This window comes from Oryctolagus cuniculus, chromosome 17 (assembly GCF_964237555.1).
Source record: "Oryctolagus cuniculus chromosome 17, mOryCun1.1, whole genome shotgun sequence".
Classification (NCBI taxonomy): Eukaryota; Metazoa; Chordata; class Mammalia; order Lagomorpha; family Leporidae; genus Oryctolagus; species Oryctolagus cuniculus.
The window spans coordinates 27,400,900-27,410,901 of NC_091448.1; the positions used below are offsets into that span (position 1 = coordinate 27,400,900).

The following is a 10,002-nucleotide window of genomic DNA, read 5'->3' on the forward strand; positions in this document are numbered from 1 at the left end:
TGATTGCATCTCTTTCTACCCTCCCCATTGGCACCTCACTTGCCTCTGCTGTGTTTTGGGGGCCACAAGCTTGTTCTTACCTCAGAGCTCCCCTGGTTGCTGTTCGCTTGATTGGCCTTTTCTGGCCCTGGATACTTACGTAGGTTCACCTAGCTGTGTGTTCGAATCTCCATTCATCAGATGGACTTTCCTCTAAAAAGAGGGTGCAGAAAAAAGCACCATTTCCACGAAGTCTTTAGTCCATTATATCATTTTATATTTCTTCATGGTGCTTCTTAGCACTAATTCTCAATATTTATGAGCTTGTTTATTGGATGTCTCCTTAAAATGTGAGATCCATCTGAAGATACAGTACAGTTTGTTTTATTACTTCCAGCACTTAGAGTTTTCCATAATTGTTGAATGAACAAACGAATGAAGGGATTCTATTGACACTGGGCCATGTGGGTCCTGGGACCTATTTCAGTTGTATGCATATCGTCTCTGAAAGGCTGTTTTACTCTCACTCTAGGGGACGTTCTATGGCTCACTGACATCAGTTTCTTCCTCTAAAACACCAGCCTTAGAGATTGACTCCAATCATATTGAAGATTTTCAAACTGGAGTTTGAAAGTCTAAGTCAGATAGTTTCATTTCCAGGTTTGAAGTCTCAAATGACCTCTGACTGTATGTGGCATGAGATTATATCCCCTGCGGGCAGCATTGTGCAGGAGGTGAAGCCTGGCATCCCTTATTAGAGTGCCAATTGGAGTCCTGGCTGCTTGACTTCTAATCCATCTTCCCACTAAAGTGCCTGGGGAAAAATATGGAAAGATGACCCAGGTGCTTGGGCCCCTGCCACCCATGTGGGATGCCTGGATGGAGTGCCAGGCTCCTGGCTTCAGCCTGGTTCAGCACTGGCCACTGTGGCCATTTGGAGAGTAAATTATCAAGGGGCTGGAAGATCTCTCTGTCTCTCCCTCGCTGTCATTCTGGTTTCAAATAAGTATACATACATAAATAATTCCAACTCCTTTCTCTGGCCTCTGGGACTGACTCTATCTTCTTTCTACTTTTCTAACTTCTTCTTTTGTGATCTCCTTTTAGTTCTTTCTCCTCCAGTCTTTCCTGGTTTCCTTCTGTTCCTTGAACAACACCCTAGCTCATTTATCAGAGCCTTCCCACTTGTGTTTGCTTCCATCTGAAACACAGTTCCAGCTCTTCACTCTCTTAATCTTTTGTCATTCAGTACACACACATTTTGAGAGATTTTTTTAAAGATTTATTTGAGAGAGAGAGAGAGAGAGAGAGAGAAAGGGAGAGAAAGAGAGAAAGAAAGGGAAAGAGAGAAAGAGCGAGAGAGCGAGAGCAAGCCTCTATCTGCTGGTTCACTCCACAGATGGCTACAGTGGCTGGGGCTGGGCCAGGCTGAAGCCAAGAGATCTATCCAGGTCTCCCATGTGGATGTAGGGTTCCAAGAACTTGGACCATCTTCCACTCCTTTCCCAGGACATTATCAGGGAGTTGGATTGGAAGTGGAGCAGCCAGGACTCAAACTGTTGCCCATATGGGATGCTGGCACTGCAGACAGAGGCTTAACTCTCTACACCACAGTGCTGGCCCCAGAGAGATCTTTGCTTATCACTGAGGTAGCTCCATCCTCCTCATTACCCTATCTGATTTTCCATGGCATACTTGTTGCTCCCTAAAAGAGATCTTGCTTCTTTGTTTGCTCTGCCTCCCTTCTCCATCAGAGCTGTGTTTTGTTTTATTTGCTAGTATATTCCTAGTGTCTAAACAAACACTGCCTGATACTTAATAGGTGCTCAATAAATATTTGCTGAATACATAAATGTTTCATCAGTCACATTATTTTAGGGGTGAAGTGCTAGCCTTGGGAGGAACATAGATCCTGGTAGAAATAATGTGTACACTTTAAGAAACTTTCTGTTTAGGACATCTGCCATTCTATGGGTCTGCTGTGTATCTCACTTCCCATGTTGGATCATTCTCTCCCTTTTTTATTCTATCAGATAGTATTTGCAGACACTATTCTTGTTTATGTGATCCCTTTGGTTCTTAGTCCTATTATTACGATCAATTGTGAACAGAAATTGATCACTGGGATTAGTGAGATGGCATTGGTACATGCCACCTCGATGGGATTGAATTCGAATCCCCTGGTATGTTTCTAACTCCACCATTTGAGGCAAGTATTCTGGCCTCAGAATCAGCCCTTAAGGCATGCAGATCCGGCTGAAAAGCCCATGAGAGTATTTCAGGCATGGAAAGCCAAGACACTCTGGGGGGGAAAAAAAAAACCTAAATGAAAGATCTCCACGGCTGAGATCCCAGTGGAAAGAATGGGTCATCAAAGAAGGAGGTACCTTTCTCTGAAGGGAGGAGAGAACTTCCACTTTGACCATGGCCTTGTCTAAAAATGATCAGAGTCAGTGAACTCAGGGGGCTTCCATAGCCTTGGCAGCTCATGACAAGAGCCTAGGGTAATTACTGATGCCATAAACAAGAGTGTCAATTTGTTAAGTCAACAACAGGAGTCACTGTGCACTTACTCCTCATGTAGGATCTTTGTCCTTAGTGTGCTGTACATTGAGATTTAATGCTATAACTAGTACTGAAACAGTATTTTTCACTTTATGTTTCTGTGTGGGAGCAAACTGTTGAAATCTTTACTAAATGTATGCTAAACTGATCTTCTGTATATAAAGAGAATAGAAAATGAATCTTGATGTGAATGGAAGGGGAGAGGGAGTGGATAAGGGGAGGGTTGCGGGTTGGAGGGACGTTATGGGGGGGGGAGGCCATTGTAATCCATAAGCTGTACTTTGGAAATTTATATTCATTAAATGAAAGTTAAAAAAAATAAAACAAAAAAGCAAAAAAATAAAAAAAACAAAAACAAAAATAAAAAATAAAAAAGAAACTTTCTGTTACCAGTAACTTAGAATACATTGATTTTCTTCACCCTCGCTCCTGATTTTCTACAAAAGCCTTTCTTTATTAGGAAAGAAGACACATTCATTTCGAGTTGCTGCTTATAAAAGACGTACATTTTGTCACACATTCTTCCTTCAAGGATGGTTTTACGACGATCTGCCCTTCTTATCTGAATCTTGCACTTCCTTTATGATTGAAGGAAGGCTAATATCTGCTTCTTATCTACAGGGTCTTTCACTAGGCTTCTGGTTTATCAACTTCAGGCGGTCTCTGCTGCTGTTAAGGAGAGAAGTATTAATCTTCTTTATTTATTTTATGCGTTATTTATGCCCCACCTGCTTCTAAAGCCAATTTTGGGCAGCTCACTTTTCTTAATTACTTTCTACCCTCATCCTTTGAAGCTGCCAGATCCTGTAAGGTTTCTTAGCGGTGTCACTTGGGCTTTGATTCCTTTTTGAAAAGCGCAGTGTTGGCCTGGGCAATTTCTGGGCTCTTTTAAAGCTGTGACATGGAGGAACACCCTTCACGGAAGAGAGGCAGTTGATGACCAGTCACGTGGGATGCTGCATGGCTCACTCACACACATCTTGCTCCCAGGGTCTGTCTGCACTCCTGCAGCTGCACTGCATAGGAATCCTGGAGCTGAAACTGTATGCTTTCTGTCTCATTAAAATATGAGCCTTTAAATTGTCACATATGACAAATACAATGTCGTTTATGAAGGACTCACTTTGACCAGGCGTCTTAACTACCTTATGATGAATTTATGCTACATTTCTGTGATGCAGCTGTTAGTACCTCTAGTGTACAGAAGAGCGCAATCAAGGATCAGAATAGGTGAGTAACCTGTCAGGATCAGCTAATGAAAAGGGACAGGACCAGAATATGAGCCTGACCTCTCTGGTCCCTCAAACACACACTTCGAGGAGACCCTCAGCAGATTTAGTCTTCTGTGGGTATAAGACACAGAAGCAGCTCAGAGATTCAGCTCTGACTTTGAATTAGGGATGACTGTGCAGAGAAGCAATGCCTGGTTTGCTTCTCAGTGATGCATGTTTGTAGGGTCACATCTGACTAGGGCCCCAAAGGTTGCAATGTGGGGACTGAGTTGATGAGTTCCTTTTCCAGACAGAGCAAATGCTTTGTGTGAAACCCCTAAGACATGGTGTTCTTGGAGACTAAGCAGTTGGGTAAGACCAGAGTGTAGGATCTGTCTATAGGTTAGAGAAAGGCTTAGAAATAGGGCTGGGAAGGTCAGAGAAGGCAGGGTTTGAGTAGTTTGGAATGAGTCCCACAGCTGATGGGAAAGAATTGCAGAGGGATGATCTGATCTGGCTGTATTTCAGACAGCTTGCATTGTCTCTGCTCTTACCACCTGACCACCTATTGTCGGCCAGTTGTGTGGGGAGAGCTCCCTTTGGGAGATGTCCTCCTCTTCTTTGTGAGCCAGAATTCTTACCATGTCACCTGGCGCCTGTGTGTGGAAGGTGATACAACCTGGATGGGAACTGTCAGAGCCTGACTGGGGGCTCTGTGAAGTTGGTCGGAGGGACTCCATTAATCAGTTTTGAAAGGTATTTTTGCTATTGCTTTTGAGCAGAGAAGAAAAGCTGCCTCTGCCTCAAGTGCCAGGGTGTTCTGCGGGGAAATTTTCTGCTAGGGGTGAATCAATGCCAATTTGAATTCATCCAATAAGCCCTGGAAAACAAAATGAAATTATTGGCCCTCTCTCTCCTAACAGCTAAAAGAATTGAAAACTTTGCCTCATGTTCAGACATCTGGAGGGAAGAATGGATAGATTTTGGGGTGAAAGAGAAGTGATCAGAAAGAAGGGATAGAAACCTGGAGGTGGTTTTGTCTAGTTTCTCAATGCCCAGAGAGGATTCTAACACCACGCAGAAAACTCCTGGGACAATGCCTTTAATGTAGAAGTGTAACTGACATTTGTAAACCGCCTGTCATTTGGGAAAACATTGTTCACACACATAGCCTCCAGTGCCTTGCACAGTGCTTGTCAACTACTGGATTCTGGAAAGTTCGGTTAAAAGCTCTTGCCATAAAAGTTATGAGGTGAAAGTTTAAAGAAAAGCTTTCAAGTTCATTTTTATTCCACAAAGTCATTTTAGATTAAAAATTTGGAGTTACTGAGGAGCAAAATATGTGTGAGACACTTTGCTCATTTTGCAAAACTTATCAATTCTGTTGTCAAAGCCATGTGTGATGGGGTGGATGCTAGCCCAGGGCTTGGAGTATTTAAGAGTCAGAGCAGCCTGACTTAGAATCCCAGACCCAGTACCTGATGTCCTTGGACAAGTGAGTTCTCTGTAAGCTTCTGTTCATCATCTTTAATCTGTTTCCCAGGTTTACTGTGAGGGTTGAATCACAGGATAAAGGACTTGGGATGTAATCATGACTCCATGGAAGGCAATTACTGTTTTTATTGTTGCTGTTCTAAGACAAATGTGTTTATTCAAAATAATTTTTTCAGATTCAATATTTTTAACATTTTGCCATATTTACCTCGTATGTGAATATATACATACACATGCAATTTTTCTTGAAAACAGGGCCATTGATATTGAAACCCAGGTTTTGTGGCACCAGTTCTGAGTCTTCCCAATTTCTCACTTCTACCTCTTTTATCTGGGGCCAGATCCTGGTGCTGACCTGAGTCTGTCTCTCCATTTCCACCTCTGGCAGATATAATTCCAGTTCTGACAACGGCTTGCTTGACCAGAGCACCCAATATTGTCCTCCTGATACTATCATTTCAGTTTATCTTCCTACCCCTGACTTCAGCGCTCGTAGCTACCCTTGTAATGACCTCCTTCCATCATCTCTTGCCTACTTCTTGCTCTAGCAGGTCCTGAGATCTCCCTCTTTGTAAACTGTCCTTGCTAGGCAGAGAATGTCCTCTTCTCACCTCCCCAGGAAGATGTTCATGCACTAATTTCCAGAAACTATGAGTATGTGATGCTGCTTGACAAGGGGGAATTAAGGTTGACGTTGGGTGGGTTGATTATCCTGGACTGTGTAGGCAGTCGAATGGAATCACAAGGTCCATATGAGGGAAAGAGGGGAGCAGGAGAGTCAGGATCAGTATGATGTGTGTGAGGGAGACTCGACTGACAGCTGCCACCCTTGAGGATGGAGGGGACTGAGAGACAAGAGTTGTGGGCAGCCTCTAGAACTAGAAAAGGCAAGAGGCCAAATTCACCCCTAGAGCTTCTAGGAAAACACTGTTCTGCCAACTCCCTGATTTTTGCCTGGTAAGACTCTTGCCAGATTTCTGACCTTTAGCACTGTAAGATAATGGATTTCTGTTGCTTCATGCCACTATGCATGTGGTAATATATTAGAAACACAATAGGAAATCAATTCTCTGAGCTTTTAGGCAGACCATATGCTTTTTTTTTTTTTTATAGATTAGCCCAGACTTGAAGAAAAGACAAGGTAACATGGATTGAGCACATTGCCAAAAATATTTGGTACACAGTTTATGACAAATAACATCAATCCTTTGTTTACCTCAGCTGTCCACTTCCATTCTGAGGGAGAAGACAGCTTTTTATGATTTTCATCATTTTCCATTAAAAACCTTGGTTAATCCTGCCTGTTTTTCTCTACTGTGCCTTTTGATTTTTAACATTAAGCACTGTGTCTTCATCTGGCCAACATATATGAGCATGTATATGAAGTGAATATGGCAAAATGTTAAACATTTTTAAATTTAAAAATGTGTATAATTTACAAAGTTCGCAAGTCATAGAAGCATGGAATGTTAGTGTTTTTGAGCTTTTTATCTCCTTAAGTAATGGAAAGTTATTTTATTAAATAAATGCTGTATGACCAGATAAGCAATGAAACAGATGACAGGAGATTGTTCAGGCGGACCTGGATTGTCAGTGGGGGAGGACAATGTCCCCAGTGTTTAGCCTCTGTTTCTGGGGCTCCTGAGACATCCTGTAGGAGTCTCAGAAAACCCGTTGTTCTAGATTGGTTATGAAATGTTGTTCCCACTGTGGCCCAGTGGGAAATGCACAAGGCCAATTAACACCAGGATGGACACTTGAACATGACCCTCTAGGCCTGACCCTCAGGCAGTGTTCTTTTTACTGTATTATACTGGCCTAAAATCAAATGCAGATTTTGATTTTTTTTTCTGATTGATAAGGCAGCAGATATTGGCATCTTCTAGTGGGTGTGTATCAAGGTATTTTTCATCCAGGAATTCAGACTCAGACATGTATCAACTGCTAAAATAATTTCTTCATTCCACTACACCCATTCCGGAAGTGCGAAAACTGTGGTTCAGAAAGGTGAAGTGGTCTCTGTCATTGAGGGTCCCTTCTCATTAGTGATCATGGAAACCAACTTCCTTTTGCACAACATGGGGACACTTGTCACCAACCTGAGCATTTCATTAAAAAGGGTCCGGGAAGTAGGATTCCCATCAATGAGGACACAGTGAGGCGGCAGTTAGTGCTTGTTGGAATACATTTGAGAAAAGTGTTACTGTCCAGAAACATCAAGGACAAATGATTATATCTTTAAAGATTTCTCTTTGAGCAGATGGAATTGGGTCTTAGGACCTGCAGCAGGAAGCCAACTTGGGAAGCAGAGATGATCGCCATATCTGCAGGGAGAAGGAGCCATCCCAGGCTGGCACCAAAGGCTGTTACCAGTCCCTTCTGAGAAGGACCCATGGACCAGTACTAAAACCTCTGCTTTCTTCCAATATAATTAACACACATGCACATGGTAGGTGATTCTTATTCTAAGGTGAGGCTCTAATCATGTTTCACAAATTTGCCCAAAGCAATTTAGCATCTTATATCAGCATCAGCAGGTACACATCTGTATGGTCAACTGGTAGACCCCTGTGTCTGCTCTGAGGGCCAAGGCTGATCCTACAGCTGTGGTTAGATCTTTTGGCTATCACCCCTGTTATGCATACTTGGATCAGCCAAGGCTCTGGTGCCCTAATTGTGCCATGCTAGATAAGCTGGATTACTTTGAGGATTTCTTCTCCGTGACATTTATTTTGATACGGGTGTACTCACGTGTGATGGGAGCCGGAATTGAAGCTCCTTCAGGCTGGCTCCCACAGCCGTGCACTTTTTAGTCTGTTGTGTTGCTGTGTTCCAGGTGATGAAAAGCATTTTTCAATATGATGGGTTTCATCTACATTTTATTAGTCTATTCCTGGAAAAAACACCATTTGTACATCATTTTCCTTCCTGTCTTGTCTTTATTATTCCTTTCCCGTCTCACGTGATGGGTCCTGAATTTGATTTTTTCTTGGCTCTTGGTACATATCTCATCTCTCTTGGAGCAATTTGCCCTCTGTGACAGTCCATCTGTCTCTCCTGCCCCCACCCATGAATACTCTGCCTCTTCCAATTTTCTTTATTTCCTTTAATATCATCCACCAAGTCTTCCCTGACCTTTTCCAGTTCCTTGGATGGCCCCTTGTTCCCCAATGATGCTGCTTGATTGGTTGGCATCCCGCAGGTGCACTGCCCCATCATCACCCTCTCTTAATTGTCTCTTTGATGATGTTTTGTGTTTTTCTCTTTTGGTGTTTTTCTCTTATTAAAAAGAATGAACAAATATTGGCAACATTAGATGTGCAGCCATTGTCTGAATGTCACCATTTGACGGGATATCTTGGTGGCTATTGGCACTTCCCCTGCTGTCATGTGCCTGTTGGAGTTAGTGAAGGGGCTGTGTGGACTGGGGGCTTCCAGAGTGCCTCTGTGCAGCTTGTGGGGGATCCTTTGTTAGGCTAATGGTCATTGTTGATGAGTGTCACCAAAGAGGGAAGTAAAGTTACTCGATTACATTAGGGGTCAGCAAATTTTTGTGCAAAGGGCTACACAGGAGAGATTTTTAGCATTGCTGGCTGCATAGTGTCCATTGTAGCACAAAGGCAGCCAGAGACAATATGAAAGGGGACAACAGTCATGTCTGTGTTCCAACAAAACATTGCTGACCCCCTGAAAGGGCCAAATTTGGCCAGGAGAGCTCAGCTTGTTTACTTTTATTCTAGAGTGATGTTACCTTCTTCTCTCATACCTTTTCTTGTATATGTGTTGTTTACCTAAGTGTGTATCTTTTGAAATAAGTTAGCCCTCCATCCTGGCATACTCTCCAAGGCATACTCCCTTGGGAGGGAGATTGGCAGGGAAGGGGAATTTGGTGCAAGGAGATACCATGTGCGCATTGGCAGAGTGTCCCTCGTTCAGCCTGGCTAGAGGAAGTTGCCAACATTCCAGGTTGGAGATATCCTGAGTTGGGAGATGGAGAATCTGGTCCTGTTTTTGGATCTCACAGTTTTACCCACAAAATGGGGATTTTATTTTGTTATTACATTATTTAATAATAAATCTAATATTCTATGCTGTTTTGTTTCATATCTCTGATCATCAGTTACCAGCTGGTAAAGGATTTGTCTCTTGAGGACATCGTTGCCTTTAAAAGATAATGTCATAAATGGATTATGATGAAGTCTGCATATTCTAGCAAATTCAAATATTAGTAGCTTAGGATCTGGGTGTTTATTTCTCTCCTAATCAGGATGTGCAGGGAGAATTGGAGGCTGTCTCTGGAGAATCGTCAGCCCCACAAACTTGTCGGGAATGTCTTGGGAGGACCTGCAGAAGCTGACACTGGTCTTACCTTCTCTTCAGGAGGGGGTTGATGGTAGTTCTCAGGGCTGGCTGGGACAGATACTTCTTCCTTCAGATTTTGAGAATCACCTCAGTTTCCCAAGCTGGCTTCTTACTATAGTCAATCCCAGAGAGAAAGTCTGTAAGGATTTAGTCATTTTTCATTTTTTTCTGCACAAGGTATCACTTTCTTGACAAGTAACCAGGAAACACAAGATACTGGCTGGCTATGTTCTCATCCCTGACTCTCTTTCATCAGAACACTCAGGTGGGTGGCAACAGTCTTCACACTGTGCAAAGGAAAGAGAGTTTGCGGCACCTTGGATAGGAAGCGATGCTTGCTAATTGGGGCCTGAGCTAAAAAGTGGATTTCCCCCTTGGGTAATTGCATTAA

The 10,002-nt window shown here is 42.9% G+C and overlaps 1 long non-coding RNA gene across 1 annotated transcript; it reads right to left on the minus strand.

Annotated features, from left to right (window-relative positions):
• Positions 1-3,026: 3,026 nt before the first annotated feature.
• LOC127484470 (uncharacterized) lies at positions 3,027-9,784 on the minus strand. The gene is made up of 4 exons (XR_011383257.1): positions 9,619-9,784; positions 8,001-8,142; positions 5,234-5,303; positions 3,027-3,213 (listed from the first exon to the last, which is right to left on the minus strand). It is a non-coding gene; the product is annotated as an uncharacterized lncRNA (long non-coding RNA).
• Positions 9,785-10,002: the final 218 nt, after the last annotated feature.